This window comes from Theropithecus gelada, chromosome X (assembly GCF_003255815.1).
Source record: "Theropithecus gelada isolate Dixy chromosome X, Tgel_1.0, whole genome shotgun sequence".
In the NCBI taxonomy this organism is placed as follows: Eukaryota; Metazoa; Chordata; class Mammalia; order Primates; family Cercopithecidae; genus Theropithecus; species Theropithecus gelada.
Genome location: NC_037689.1, coordinates 115,549,984 through 115,565,286, shown reverse-complemented (window position 1 = coordinate 115,565,286; position 15,303 = coordinate 115,549,984). Strand labels below are relative to the sequence as shown.

General features: G+C 39.7%; 1 protein-coding gene across 3 annotated transcripts in view; it reads left to right on the top strand.

Annotated features, from left to right (window-relative positions):
- The first annotated feature begins 389 nt into the window (after nt 1-389).
- The window catches only part of KLHL13 (kelch like family member 13), a 201,843-nt gene continuing 186,929 nt past the window's right edge, over nt 390-15,303 (top strand). Inside the window, exon 1 of one of the 3 annotated variants that reach the window (XM_025373411.1) lies at nt 390-453. The gene's annotated coding sequence lies outside the window, so the exon portion shown is untranslated. Of the gene's footprint in view, nt 454-865; nt 1,225-15,303 lie in introns of those variants that run through there. The other 2 variants (XM_025373410.1, XM_025373412.1) reach the window with 2 other exon arrangements.

The window sequence follows — 15,303 nt, the reverse complement described above, 5'->3', positions numbered from 1 at the left end:
GGGTTTTTGTTGGGGGCTAGGCTGATAGAACAGAATCAAGATTCTGACTTAGAAGAGCAGTCCCACCAGAGTTGGGAAGCAGGTCGCATAGTAAAGAGCCTGGGTGCCAGAATCACACCGCTTGGGATCCTGAGTCCCGCTCTGTCACTATTTACGTAACCTCTGGCAACTTGCTTAACCTATACACCTCAGTTTTGTCACTTGTAAAATGGAGACAATAGTGTGTAACTTACAGAGTAGCTGTGAATTAGGTAAGTTGAAGCTTCAGTGCTTGGTTCATAGCAGACGCTCAGTAAAATGTTAAACAGTTATTTGTAGCTTTTATCCTTCCTCTTTCTTAATGTTGTGTACTGCAGCAGGGAGGGGGAGGGATGAAGCGCTTATCCCACTAGAAGAGTGGTATTTGTGTGAGAGCCTGGGTCAGGCTTATTTTGAGACGTGGGCCCCACTGAGGTGAGGTGGCACCGCTTCCAGAGCACACCCTTTGCCGGGGCCCTGCCGTGACTATGAGGAGGCCGAGGCCACGGCTGGCAGAATGCACGGGTGGACCTCCTTGGAGTGGCTAACCCAGGGCGGCTGCACTGTTGTCCTTGGATACTTGACACTTTTCACTTTCTCTGCCTCCCGGCACTAGAAGCCATGTGGGCTCACACCCGACCCTCCCGGTTTCGGAGGCGTGAGGGCCACTTAGCGGTCATTCAGCTTCAGGGTCCAGCCCTGTCAAGCTTTGGCTACAGCCTGGGAGTTCCGTTGGGACCCCACACACTGTCCTAGCCACAGCTCCCCGCCACCCTGCCTCCCGCGCAGGCGCCGCCGGGGCCACCCCCGCCGCCATGTTTCCCCCGCCCGCGCGCTCCCTCCCCCCACTGCCCCCTCCCTCCCCAACTGGGTTCCCGCCCCCCTCCCTCAGCAGTCCCCCCCACACCCTGGTGAGGTCAGGCGGAGGCTCTGCCGCTGCGGCCGCAGTAGCTCAGCTCCTATTCCCGGGAAGCCTGGAACGGGGAGTTTTGAAAATAACTGGAGCGGCATTCGGGTTAGGGTCCGTGCTCTCCGCTTGCGCCAGGACAGGGTGAAGTGGCCGGGACTAGCAGAGGGTGCGAAGGTGCGGGTGCTGGTGCCTCGCAGCAGGAGGGAGCCCCGGCTGCGCCGCGAGACTCCCTCTTTGGCCCTCGGAGCGCAGCACCCGGCGGACAAGCGGCGCGACGCCAGGACGCGGCGAGCAAGGTGAGGCAGGGTCCCGAAGTCACAGGGGCTCCATCAGCCGCTTCCCTGCCTCCGGACCTGGCGCTGCGCGGTGCGCGGCGAGGAGTTGCGATCTGTACCAGGGGCAGAGGAGTAGAGGAGCAGGGAACCAGCTTCGTTTTGCCCGCCGCCCCCTCTTTTTCTCCCGCGTGCTGGTGCGCGCCCTCATCCTTACACCTTCGCATCCCGTTCTCCCGGTCCTTCTGGCTCCGTCGGACGCCTGGGTTTTTCTAGGACCCCAGAAGCCGGCTTTCCTGTGCTTCTTTGTCATCTCTCCAAGATTTTCTTCTCTGGGCCTCGCTGTTGCTGCCCTGACGGTCTGGGGTCCCTCTGCCCGCCCCGGCCCCACTGTCTCTTGCCCTCTAACAGTTTCTGCTTTGTGCCTCCTAATCCATCTCTCCTTCAGAAGCTTCTAACTTAGGAGGCTCCTCTCCTGGCTCCCAAGTCAGGAGCACTCTCCTCTTCTTCCTCGAAGCTTTTAACTTCGCTCTGAATGTCTTCAGCTCTGAATATTTTGACTTTTTTTTTGTTTGCTTGTTTAATCACAGTTGACTAATGATTTTCGTGGAGGCTTATAGTCTAGGCTACAGTTTACTGAAAGTGATGAGATCATCCCTTCACTAAATAGCCTTAGTAAATATCAACTAGGGAACTTTAAAGTTTCTTTCTAGGTTTCATTAACTTAGCCCAAGAACAATAGTCACTTAAAATGTATGTATATATGTTTGTACGCAATTTTCGTACATGGTCCTAAATCTGATTATTCCCTGGCTGCTGAACAGGCCTGAGAGAGAGGATTGGTGGGGCTTGTGATGCCTGGCTCCATTTCTCTAATTGTAAACTGGGATGTTCATAGTTTTAATGTAGTCAGAGGACTTTAGTGGTTTGGGATAAAGTCGTTCAAGTTAGCATAGGCTGGCAACTAAGCACATTGAATGGAGACTAAGAAACGCTGGAATTTAAAACTGTCTCTGGAGAGCACCTGCTTTTTAAAAAATTTATTATTTTTTTTGAAGCCACAGTTTCTTAACAGTAGATTTCATATTTGTATAAACCCTCTAAAAGCAGCGTATTTTAAAACCACGTAGTTACATAAAAGACTACTCACTCTTAGGGATATCACTTTCTCCCCATGTAGTTGTGGTGTTAGCTCCCATACTGAGATTCATTTGCTCACTTCCATACTGCAATTAGTGTGTGAAGAAAACTGAATGGAGAAGCACACAGTGGAGGCAAATACCAGTGAACAAGCACATGCTGACATATGCAGCTGTGTTTTTGGAAATAGGCTGTATCTAGTGTTCAAATTTAAAAACTGAGAAAAATGAAATAATTCAGCATTTATGACATCATTTTACATCTAAAAATATTAGCTCCTTTAACTGCAAGTTTTTATTAATAGCCTCATACTTAACGGTAAAAGAGTTGTTTGCCTGATGTGTGACCTAGTGTTGCCATTGACACAGTGTGCACTAATTGGCAGCTATCTTAGAAGAAACCAGGTTGTGAATGAAGATAATGGCTAAATTTCACTGTCCCTGTGGCACTTCTTATGGCAGTGAGATGAGAGTAGTTTCTGCTGCAACATCAAATGATGTATTTAAAAAACAGATAAATAAGAGCTTCAATTATTAAAAAACCCAAGGTTTTTAATTTGCCATTTTTATAAACACACTTCAAAAAGTGTCGTGTGATTATATAAGGCTTAGTTGATGTTCTGAAGAAAGTAGTTTTCACAAGAAAAGTAAAGCCTATTGCTTATGCATTTAGTTAGATAACTTGCAGATGATTTGTAGTTTCCCAATTGATTTGGTAAATTCCTGGGTTTACTTGAGGTTTATTAAAAAATGGAATGTAGTAGGGAAAGGGTACTTATTCTAATAGGCCCACCTTTCTAAATCTGTAATTTTCTTAGCAAACCATTCTCAAAAGACATAAAAACTTACAACTTTTTCAAGGAAAAGAGTTTATACTATTTTCTTACTTTTTTCTTTTCATGATTGTTATTGATACAAAATCTAAGCTAAGATTGCTAGTAATGTGATTGCATAGTAAGACTGTATTTGCCAGGAAAAGAATAAAGGTGGATGTGAATTAGCCATAAGCATTTTGCTCTGAATCTTCAATATGACTCAATATGTGTTTGATAGTCCATCTGGTACAGCTAGAGATTATCAGACTGGATATTTCTGTTATTACTAAATGTAACTGCACTTATTTATTGGATTATCTTCTTTCTCATTTTATTTACATTTCACATTCTCTTCATGTAATTTGACTTGCGGTAGTGAAATGAGACTGACCAATTTTCAAATTGTTTGATTTTTATTGATGTTTGGTAAACCACTAAAACCTCTTGAAAATATTTTTTTCTTAAATCCACTGATTGAAACCGATGTATTTTTATTGCTATGAAATAATACAACAAATTTGCAGGAATTATTTCAGAAAATGTGGAAAGACTGTAGAGAAATGAATAGCCCTAGAGAAAATATCTCAAAATTATAAAAACGGCTTTCTCAAGTTACTGATATTCATAACAATCAGTTTTTTTGTATCATTCATTCATTTACTAATTCATTTTACAAAATCTATTTGGTACTTGTGTGCCAAGGCCCTGTATTAGGCACAATGATAAACCTCATAAAGCATGATCTTTGCTCTTGTGGAGTATCGCAGTGCTTATATTCTACCAGAGAATATAGACAATAAACAAGCAAACAAATGAAGAAGATCCTTATAGACTGTAGTAACAGCAATGACAATAAGTAGGGGAATATGATACAGATAACTAGGAAGGGCCTATTTTAGTGTCGGAAGTCAGAAAAGGCCTCTCAGAGAAGATGATTGAGCAGAGACCTGAAAGAGAAGAGAGAATAGGCCTACCTTGTCAGAATCTGGGAGAACATTCCCCAGATAACATTCTTGCAGAGAGAAGAGTAAGAGCCAAGGCCTTGAGGGGGGAAAAAGAGACTTGGCGTTTTTGAAGAGCAGAAAGCAAGTCAGCATGACTGGATCCTAGTGAGCTGGTAGTGATTAAAGAAGATGTTACAGAGCCTAGAAGCAGCTCAATAACAGATAAATAGGACTTGGAGGTCCTGAGAAAGAATTTGGGTTTGATTCTTAGAACAATAGGAAGCCACTGAAGAGTCTTTCCTGGGGAAGGTCATTGGCTTAAAAAAATTATCCAAGGAAATTTAAAAAAAGTTTTGCAGAGGATAAATAGAATGTCTACTCACTCAGTCATTTATATTAATACCTGAGAATAAAAAAAACCTGTATGATCAATATGCTAAATAATCATGTAATCCAGTTCCTCTACTCTGTTTAGGTAAGGGGATGGGGGAATGGGAACACTGAGGTGAGTATGTTAAAAGGCAGTTTACTTTCCACTGTCACATTGTGACTTGTGCTACAAGGTAAGTTGTCACCAACTTTATTAAAAATCAGATCATTGTTCAACTTAAGAATTTATTTTTCAAAGAATGATGTCTTATTTTCTCATGGAAATATGTTTCCTTTGGAAGGTTGGACATTTTATTTGTGTGTAAAGGAATAACCTAGGTTTTAGAAAGGGCCTTTGGAATTTTAAGAAGGGCTTATCATTTTCTTTTACCTGTTGCCTCTCCAACATTTGCAAATGGCCATACTTTTATTCCTTGAGAGATTAGGGCTACTGTGTTTCCTGAAGCTTCAATGAATTTATTGCCCTAAGCCCTTCCTTGAAAGCAATCCAGCTTTGAGGTCTAGTTGGTCCCAAATAGGAATGCAGATGATTATTGACATTCCACAGGAGTAAATCCTAATATTGTGGGGAAATAACATGCAAAATAACCTTGATCAGTGCTTGCAGGGTCAACTTCCTCCTTAACTGAGCCACTCAAGCAAGGATCCTCCATGATTTGATCCCAGCCTACTTTCCCATATGTCCTTATTATCCTCTTTCACAAATCTCTATTGGTTTAAACTGATTTTCCCCAGTTTGGAACTTTTGTGCTTAGCATTATTCCTGGCATAGAGTAGGTGCACAGTAGGTGCTTGTCAAATGGATGCCATGTCTTTATTTTTTGTCATTTCGAATCCCAGGTCCTATTACACTATTCCTCATTGAACTAGATCTCCCCATCTGAAGGTGAACAGCACTTGCCCTGTTGTGTCATAATTATGCTTATTTTGATGCCTGGCCATCTCCCCACTTGCCTCTGGCTTCATGAAGGCCAGCTAGACCTTATCTGGTTCGCTCACTGTTGTATTCTGAGCACCCAGCACATGGTATGCACTTTATAAATAGTTATTGAATAATGAATAAATGCTGTCTTGTGATATTTCTCCTATTAATTTTTTGATATACTTTTCATGTGTTTGTCTGGTGTTCTGAAGTGGTTTCTGAGAGAGGTTGTAGAGCATACTTGTTCAGAGTTCAAGCTCTGGAACTAGGCCACCTAGGTTTCAATTCCAGCTAGGAGACTTAATAGTTGTGGGACACTGGGTGAGTTAGTAAACCTCTCTGTACCTCAGTTATCTTATATGTAAAAAAGGGATAATAGAACTTGCCTCTTATGGTACTTACTAAGATTACATGAATTAGCTAGGCCCACTTTTTCTTTTTCTTTCTTTTTTTTTTGTTGAGACGGAGTCTGGCTCTGTTGCCCAGGCTGGAGTGCAGTGGCATGATCCCGGCTCACTGCAACCTCTGCCTCCCGGGTTCAAGCGATTCTCCTACCTCAGCCTCCCGAGTAGCTGGGACTGCAGGTGCGTGCCACCACGCCAGGCTAATTTTTTGTATTTTTAGTAGAGACGGGGTTTCACCATGTTAGTCATGATGGTCTCGATCTCCTGACCTCGTGATCCACCCGCCTCGGCCTCCCAAAGTGTTGAGATTACAGGCGTGAGCCACTGCTCCTGGCCTAACTTTTTATTTTTAGTAGAGACGGGTTTCACTGTGTTGGCGAGGCTAGTCTCAAACTCTTGACCTCAGGTAGTCCACCCATTTTGGGCTCCCAAAGTGCTCGGATTGCAGGCATGAGCCACCTCCCCTGGCCTAGGCCCACAATTTGTTTGCAATTTTTAAATTTCAAAAGCTCTGAAAACTGATAAAAATGTTATTTGGTAACTTAGATGCCAAAACTCATGTGGTGGCAAAACCTGACTTAAACTGGCATAGGGTATTTATAGTCTTTATTCTACTTAATGTTGATCTTTATTTTGTTTTGCTATAGAATTGCTAATATGTTTATGGGGTTGCACCATAGACCCTAATGGTGTATTACATAACATATGGTATATGAAGTTTATTTCCTGTCTAAAGGTTTGGACATTCCTAAATTCAGAAACACATCTGGCACCAAGATTTTAAAATGAGATTGTACACCTTGCAGTAAACTGCTTAAATCAGGGCCTTGCACATAGTATGTTGTTGCTGTGGGTGGTGATTAGGGAGGTAAATAAACTACTTTATCTTTCCACAATAGCTTGCTCATAATAGTTACCATGTAAATATGTACTGATTGACTCATGCAGTAACTCTGTGAATAGAGGACTCGCTGAATGGTCCTCATGTCATAGGGAAATAGATATGGCAGGGTCATGTAATTGAAATGAGCCAAGACTTGTCTGTTGGTACTCTCATCTGATACCATTCAGAGCACTTTACTTTTTGTTTTTCTGTTGTTATTTAAACCAAACTATGCTTCTTTAGCACAAGAGAGTCTTTTTTGGGGGCGAGGGTAAGAAATTCAGTTAAGAATTTATTTAGTGTGATTAGACACTTATTTTTTTTTGTAGTTGTTGAACATTTGTTGAACTGCTAATGTGTATGGAAATCTGTATTAAAAGCAAGAGAAAGCCGGGCATGGTGGCTCACGCCTGTAATCCCAGCACTTTGGGAGGCCAAGGCGGGTGGATCATGAGATCAGGAGATCGAGACCATCCTGGCCAACATGGTGAAACCTTGTCTCTACTAAAAATACAAAAATGAGCTGGGTGTGGTGGCATGTGCCTGTAATCCCAGCTACTCGGGAGGCTGAGGCAGGAGAATCGCTTGAGCCAGGGAGTCAGAGGTTGCAGTGAGCCAAGATCGTGCCACTGCACTCCAGCCTGGTGACAGGGTGAGACTCAATTTCAACAACAACAACAACAACAAAAAAAAAAGCAAGAGAAAGGTAGAAAACAAATGAGACATGATTCCTGACCTTCCTTAGCCCCAGCGCCCTGCATGGTTACATGGGAACATGAGTGTGCGTTACAATTCTTTATTTTCCTCTGTAAACTTGACATCATTAAGATTAAAAACATGCAAAGGAAAACCCAAGAGTTAATTGAAAACTGTTCTTGGTGTCCATGATATGAACTGGGTTTTAATTATCTTAACACAACCCCCCATGGTATTATCTTTATATAACATCTTGACAGCATTTTCTTTTCTGACTAAACTAAAACAAAATGGATTTTCTTGTTCTTTACCAATATACAATTGGTATATTTTCTTAAGTTTTTGTTTTTGGTAGAGATGAGATTTCACTATGCTGCCCAGGCTGGTCTTGAACCCCTGGCCTCAAGTGATCCTCATGCCGTGGCCTCCCAAAGTATTGGGATTACAGGCATGAGCCACCGTACCTGGCCTGTTTTTTTTTCTTTACTTTTGTGGGGTTGCTAGTAATTATATGTCTCAAAGGATTTTTTCTGCAATTTTCTTGCAGTTGAAAACTAGTCCTTGAAACCATCCTGCCAATTCATTCAACAAATACTTATTAAGTGCCTATTATATTCCAAGCATTGTGCTAGTCTAAACAAATAAAATCTCTATCTAGTGCTCTTTCCATTACTTTGGGTCCTTCAAAGTGGAGCACATGTACTGATTGAGCAGGGTGGTGACAAGGTAGTGCGCAAAATAAAGCAGCTTGTATTTTCTTGAAGCATCTGTTTTACACAGAGATTTAGGAGAACATTAACTGGTAGCTATTTAAAAATCTTTAAGCAAATTCAGATACATGAATTTGCCTTAGAATGCAATATTCATAGAAAATTTGAGGTAAACCCCAATATTTCAGAGAAAGTCTCTGCTTACAAGGACAGCTGTGGTAACCCTGAGATGACCCTTTGGAAAACACTGAGGTGGTGCTGTACTGCCCGAATCTGTTCTTTTAGTCAAACACCCAAACATTTTCATAGCCATAAATTCCCATGATGACCTGTGGAAAAGTTAATGGATATTAATGTTTTTCTCTGTTGCGCAATTTCAAGGGTACATATTGGCTACCCTTGGTCTAATGGTCTAAATCTAAACATGTGTTGAGTTCTTACAGAGTTTTTAATGTTGGTGGGTAATGGCTAAGGGTGACTGAGAAGGACCTGCCTAGGGAATGATATCTTAAGATTAGAGGTTATTAGGCCAGACGCAGTGGCTCACTCCTGTTATCCCAACACTTTGGGATGCCTAGGCGGGAGCATTGCTTGAGCCCAGGAGTTCAAGACCATCCTGGTCAACAAAGCGAGACCCTGTCTCTATAAGAACAACAACAACAACAAAAAATTAAAAAATTAGCTGGGCATGGAGGCACACGCCTATAGTCTCAACTACTTGGGACGTTTAGGCAGGAGGATCCCTTGAGCCCAGGAGTTCAAGGTTGCAGTGGGCTATAATCACACCACTGCTCTTCAGTCTGGGTGATGGAGTGAGAACCTGTTTCAAAAAAAAAAAAAAAGTTAGAGGTTATTAGAACACAAGGACCACGAACTTAAAGCAGCACAGTTCTTGGTGTCAAACCTTTGCCTTGTTCTGTGCACACTTGCCTGTCTCACTGATTTGAAGTTCACTTTTGCTAACTTTAAAGTTGCTTTCATTTACAACATAGGATACAAATTGCTTTGTTAATTGCTGGCCACTGAAATAGTTAATACTAGAAGAAAGTTGTCAAGGATTATGTGCTTTGAGGTTGATAAAAGGTTTCTACAGTTTGAGATGGTTTTGAAAATAGGCCAGCAGAGCATTGGAGGAATGCCTGTTACAACGTGATGGTTTAATTTGCTCCAGATGAGAAAGATGAAGAAGAAAAAGGCAGTGAAGAAAGGGGATGAAAGTAAATGGAGTAAGTCAAACACTAAATCTTTCAACTGATTTTCATTATTGCAGTCCCACTTTCATTGTTGTTGTTCCATGCCAGACATAGTTCACAGGGCCTGACATTGTTATATTGTTGTGTTACTGCTCAAAGCTTGTAAGGACATGGGTATAGAGGATTGTGATTAATGGATGGTCTTTATAGTCTATGTGTGAAGTGCTTTTACAGTCTGTTCAGTAAAAGGAGATAAGAGTTTTGCTTGTAGCTTGTAGAGTTTTGTTTCTTGGTCCCACTTTTAAAAAATGGCGATACATTTCTAAAGATCATTTCAACAAAGTTTTCTGTTCCACTCTTGGATGTTTCTTTTTTCTCTTAAGATGACAGGGTCTCACTCTGTCACTCAGGCTGGAGTGCAGTGGTGCAAAGTCAAGGATCACTACAGCTTCAACCTCCCAAGTTCAACTGATCCTCCCACCTCAGCCTCCCAAGTAGCTGGGACTACAGGTGCATGCCACCACGCCTGGCTAATTTTATGTATTTTTTGTAGAGACAGGGTGTCACCATGTTGCTCAGGCTGGTCCTGGGCTCAAGCAATCCTCATCGTCCCAATTTGCTGCGATTACAGACATGAGCCACTGCACCTGGCCTCACTCTTGGATATTTCTTAGTGGAAAGGCAGTAGAGCTTAATGGCTATGATCTTGAACCTTGGAATCAAAGGCTTGGGTTCAAATCCTGACTGCCTCTTGTTGGGCAACTTGCTTCACCTCTCTGAACCTTGTTTATCTCCCTTGTAAACTATCTCATCTAGTTTAAGGATTAAATTAATAACGCATATAGAGTGCTAAGCACACTTAAGCCACATATGAAATATAACTTTACTTATTATTGACTATTTTCATCGATTTGTGGCTGAATTAGTTGATAACTTGGAGCATACTATAGGAGCTTTGCCGATCATATATGAAGCAGAAATGTGATATTGTGTGTCTTCTTTGTTTATATTGTCTTAATCCTAGCTGGAATGCTGTTTTTCGAACGTGCATCTCGTAAGTGGTGAGTAGACTGTTTAGAAGTAACACTAGTTTTCTGGCAGACGAAAAAGTTTACGGTGAATGCTTGGCTTATTACTTACTCAAATATGGCATCACATTGAATCCAAGAAAAATGTCAGTTTTTAATACAATTAACCCAATATTTATTTAAATGTGATACTGTTTGGTTTAATAGGATTTTAAATTTTAATATCCATTTTGAAGGAAAAGGGATATGTAGGATAATGTATACTATGAACAATGTTGTCTTTTAAACATGAAAACATTTGGTCTTCTGATAATCACAGAGGTCACACATTTTTCTGATTTATCGCTAATTGTTCCAGATTTTAAGTCGCCAAAGAAGAAAATACTGAAGCATTTGTAATAGTTAAGTCATTGAGAAGAGGTATAATTCTGTTGTGAATAATGTCTTTTTATGGATTTTGAGTTGTTATGGTTATTTCAAGTTTTTATCATGATTACTCTAATAGCAAATCAAATAATACTTTAAGAGAAGATAAAAGTTTGATAGTAGCTTTGATGAATGGATAAATCTAAATGGAGTATTGAGAACAGCTTTAGATGTTAGAGGGATAGACTAATCTTTAAGTTGAAAGTACATGAATGTATCTTTCCTACTTTCTTACATGATGCCCTTTGGTTCCAATGTCAGACAAATGATGAGACAGATAATCCTTGGTTATGAAATGCCACAGGTGCACAGAAGGGAAAAGACCAGGTAACACATTGGTCATATACTGTATATTCACAGGTTTTTGTGACTGTTATTAAGATAATGTATATCCAAGTGCTTGAAAAACTTAGCTCACTATATTGATGAAATATTTATTAGCAGTGATACCTACATTTATAGATAGCTATCATTCTCAGTATCATTTGATGATAAAAAGACAATAGTCAAATATATATATATTTTAGAAAAATTAGACTTACTCTACCATTAGGTCATTAGCTGAAACCTTAAATAAAGATAATACCCTTTATTTTTAGAGCATCTTTCTTTTGAAGCATGATTAACTGTCCTTATTCTGTTTATTCCTGTGGAATATGCACAGTGAGTTTAAGTAAATTGCAGAAGGGTTGCATCCTGTGAGGTGGAGCTAAGAGTAGGCCTTTAGTTTCTAATTCAATGCTTTTGTACTAATGATATTAAAAGCTCTTTAGCCCAAAGGATCCTTTAATATCTGTAGCCTTTCAATTGATGGGGTTAAAGCAAAATGTCAGTAGTTGTGATACCTACATTCTATACCTATACACTTTCTTGCACAATTTGGTATTTATCAAAATGAGTTTTGGATTTAGTAAGAATTTTATAAGTACTTTTGGTATCATATAGGTACAGTATCCATGTAAACATTTATGAACAAGCAATTATACGTTAAGCACTCTACTAGGAGGTAGAAAATGTATTCACTGCCCTGAAATAGGTTATAATCTTGCCAGGGGCAACAGAGAACATGAGTCAATTTGATATCGGCCAATACTAATATTATTACCAACCAGCCAGTGACTAATAAATCATTATTGCACTCATTATGAGCCTGGGACCCTTCCAAGTGCATCTGATGCATTGATACATTTAAACCATATAACAATATGATGAGGTAGGAACTATTACTAGCTCCACTTTACAGATGAGGAAACTGAGGCACATAGATGCTGGATAACTTGCCTGTGGTTACACACCTAATAAATATAAGAGCTAGGAATAAAATCCATGTAGTCTGATTCTTGAGTCTATGCTTTTAACCACAACACTTCCTTTCATTCTGTCTCTGACAGAAGCCATTATATAAGAGAGCATGATATTTAAAAAAGGCATGTTAGAAAACAGATTCTAGAGAAATACAGAGAAATGATCAGATGAGAGTGTTAAAGTTGGAAAGATATTTTGAAGAAGGCACTTTTCAAGGAGGTCTTATTGAAAAGCAAGGAACATATTTCTGAATATTTTAATGCCCAAAGCTATGTGTACATATGTGCATGTGTGTGTGCACAGATGCATGTCTGTATATGTGTGTGTGGGTGTGTTTATTTTAAACTGGAAAAAAACTTTAGAGGTTAAAACAAATTGGGAATCTTTTTACTGGCGGCTAATCAGAGCTCTGTTTTTGTGTACAATATTTGACTTCACAATCCTGTGTTGAAAAAAATATTTAACGGCTTTACTAAGATATAATTCACTCATCATACAATTTACCTGTTTAATATAATTCAGTAGTGTTTAGTATACTCACAGAGCTGAGCAACTGTCACCACAATTTTAGAACATTTTTATCACCTCAAAAAGAGAAACTTGCTTTGAAACAAATGTGGCCACAAAGAGGATGGAACTAGTGTGTCTGTTGGTACTACTGCTTCTCTATCAAAATATTCATGATTTATGCTCAGTCTAACAGACCTCATGCCGTTTTTCTGCAGTCTAGCTCCAAATTGCTGTAGAGCTCTTCCTCCTTTTAATTTAATTTTGATCGGTGACAGTCTTTCAAGGGATTATGGATTGATCTAATTTTGAATTCTCAATTCAAGTTGATTGTATATTTGTATTTGTCATAAAGGTATTGATCTTAGTTCTAAATAGCAAAGCCAGACTTGTATTTAAAACAAAACTGCTAAACCCACTAGTATGAGTGGCTGCCTCCTTGTCTGTGTATGCTCTATAATGGGCCAGAGCCAAAGATTTCTGAGAAATTTTGTGTGTATACACTGATATTTTTAAATACTTCTAAAGGTTATACCTGGCATAGGTTACTAGTGGACAGATGATAGAGGTAAAAGCAACTCCCCCACACCTTTTGTTTGGCTGGGGCATAGTATTGGGGTGGTGTGTTGTGGAAAATGTCTTTTTTTTTTTTTTTTTTTGAGACAGGACTTCATTCTGTTTTCCAAGCTAGGATGCAGTGGCATGATCACAGCTTACTGCAGACTTGACCTCTGGGGCTCAAATGTTTCTCCCACCTCAGCCTCCTGAGTAGCTGGGACCACAGGCGCACATCAACATGCCTAGCAATTTTTTTTTTTTTTTTTGTGGAAATGAGGCCTCGGTATGTTGCTCAGGCTGTTCTTGAACTTCTGGGCTCAAGTGGTCCTCCCACCTTGGCCTCCCAAAGTACTGGGATTACAGGTGTGAGCAACTGCATGTGGCTGAAAAATATCGTATAAAATGTATTCCATGATACTGTGTACAGATAGTATGAAACAACTGGAATTAAAAAAAGTTTGGCCACTGACTTTTCAGCTATTTAGACTTCAAAAAACATACAGTTAGTGTTTATAGTCAAGGACTGTGTTTCTGTCCAGTGGGAGTTACCAAACCAAACATCTGTGTGTGTGTTGGGGGAGGCAGGCTGTTCCCAGGTCTTCAATAAAGTAATAGGCTACAGTCAGTGTATCTTTCAGACTAAATAATTACTATTTCCTTCTATTATTAAAAAATGATCTTCAGACATAATTAAATGTCCTAAAGAACATAAGTGTCTTTTAAAATGAGTTAATCTTAGGTTGTTCTCTTTTTCTTTTTATGATTTTTCCTACTTTTAATTTTACCGAATTTTTCTTTCAGAATGATCTTGAAACGTCATTTTACACTTTTTGGGTATTTTTAAATGCCTATTATATACTTGGGTTGTTTCTACTCAGGGGTCAAAGTAGTTTTAGTTGAAATTAAAGTGAGTTGATAAAATGATTTCCTGTGAATCTTAAGTATATTTTTTATTTGCATAGATGGAATTTCTGCTTTGCCATGTATGGCAAAGGTGTAGTGATTTCACAGCTAGTAGGTAGGATAGAATCAATTAAGATGGCACTGCTGTCACTAGAATTAAAAAAACTAAGCACACCTTTATATTAATTAGGTGGAGGCGCCTCTTTATGCTAAGCTCAATAGTTGACATCACCTGGGATCAGGGAGTCAGGTGCCGCAGAGTTAAAAACAAAAAGCTTGCTTGATTTAGAAATTCTGGCTTGTGTGTATGATGCTACCTTTCCTCATGGCTAGATTTTGGTTATTAGCCATTGTGATATTGGGCTATGTTAAAAGAGGTTAGAAGCCTGTTCATTTAAGGCAAGCGAAATTGGTGTGGTATAAGAGGGGCATGCTGAATGAGAAAGTATCACATCATTTAGGAGAGAGGATTTTGAGTAATGTGAATATTGAGTTTTCTGTGACTTAATGTATCATTTATTGATTTTAACAAATGAACCTATTACATTATACTCATAAACTATTACTTCACAATAGTTTGATTTTCTGCTTAAATCAGTGCCTAAAATGGTAAAGTCTTAAGTGATTTAGAATGACTCTGCATGTAGGTTAGGTCCATCTACCTGTTTTATAGGGGGATCTGCTTTATCTGCACATAAAGAAGATTCGCTAGCTTTAATTAGCCTTACTATGTAGGGCAGCACTTTGTTTCTCTAGTGAGAGAAAATGAGGTATTTTACACAAATTAATTCAACAGAAATTAGCAAGTACTTTCTTTAACCCAGGTGATGGGGATGCAGTGGTGAACAAAGTTCTATCTTCATTCTGTGAGGCACTCTCAGTTTTATATGCACTCTCTTTGATCTTCTCTAAGAACGTTACATTCAAAGGAACAGGAAAAGCGGCAGAAGAAAACACACTCCTTTCCTTTAAGGATGTAATTTAGCATTTGCACACATCACTTTCACACATACCCCACTGGCCAGAACTTAATCCTCTGGTGATACCTAGCTACAAGAGAAGCTGGAAAATGTGGCCCTTCACTACATGGATATGTACCAATCAAAAAATTTATTACTATATGAGCTGGGAAGAACAGATATTGGGGAATAACTAACACTCTCTGCTATACATTGTCCATAATGTAAACCTTTAATCATTCATCAATTTCTTATCTGGAGATATTATCTCTATGACATCAGCTACACATTTGCTTCAGGGTAAAAATTAAAACTTCTCAG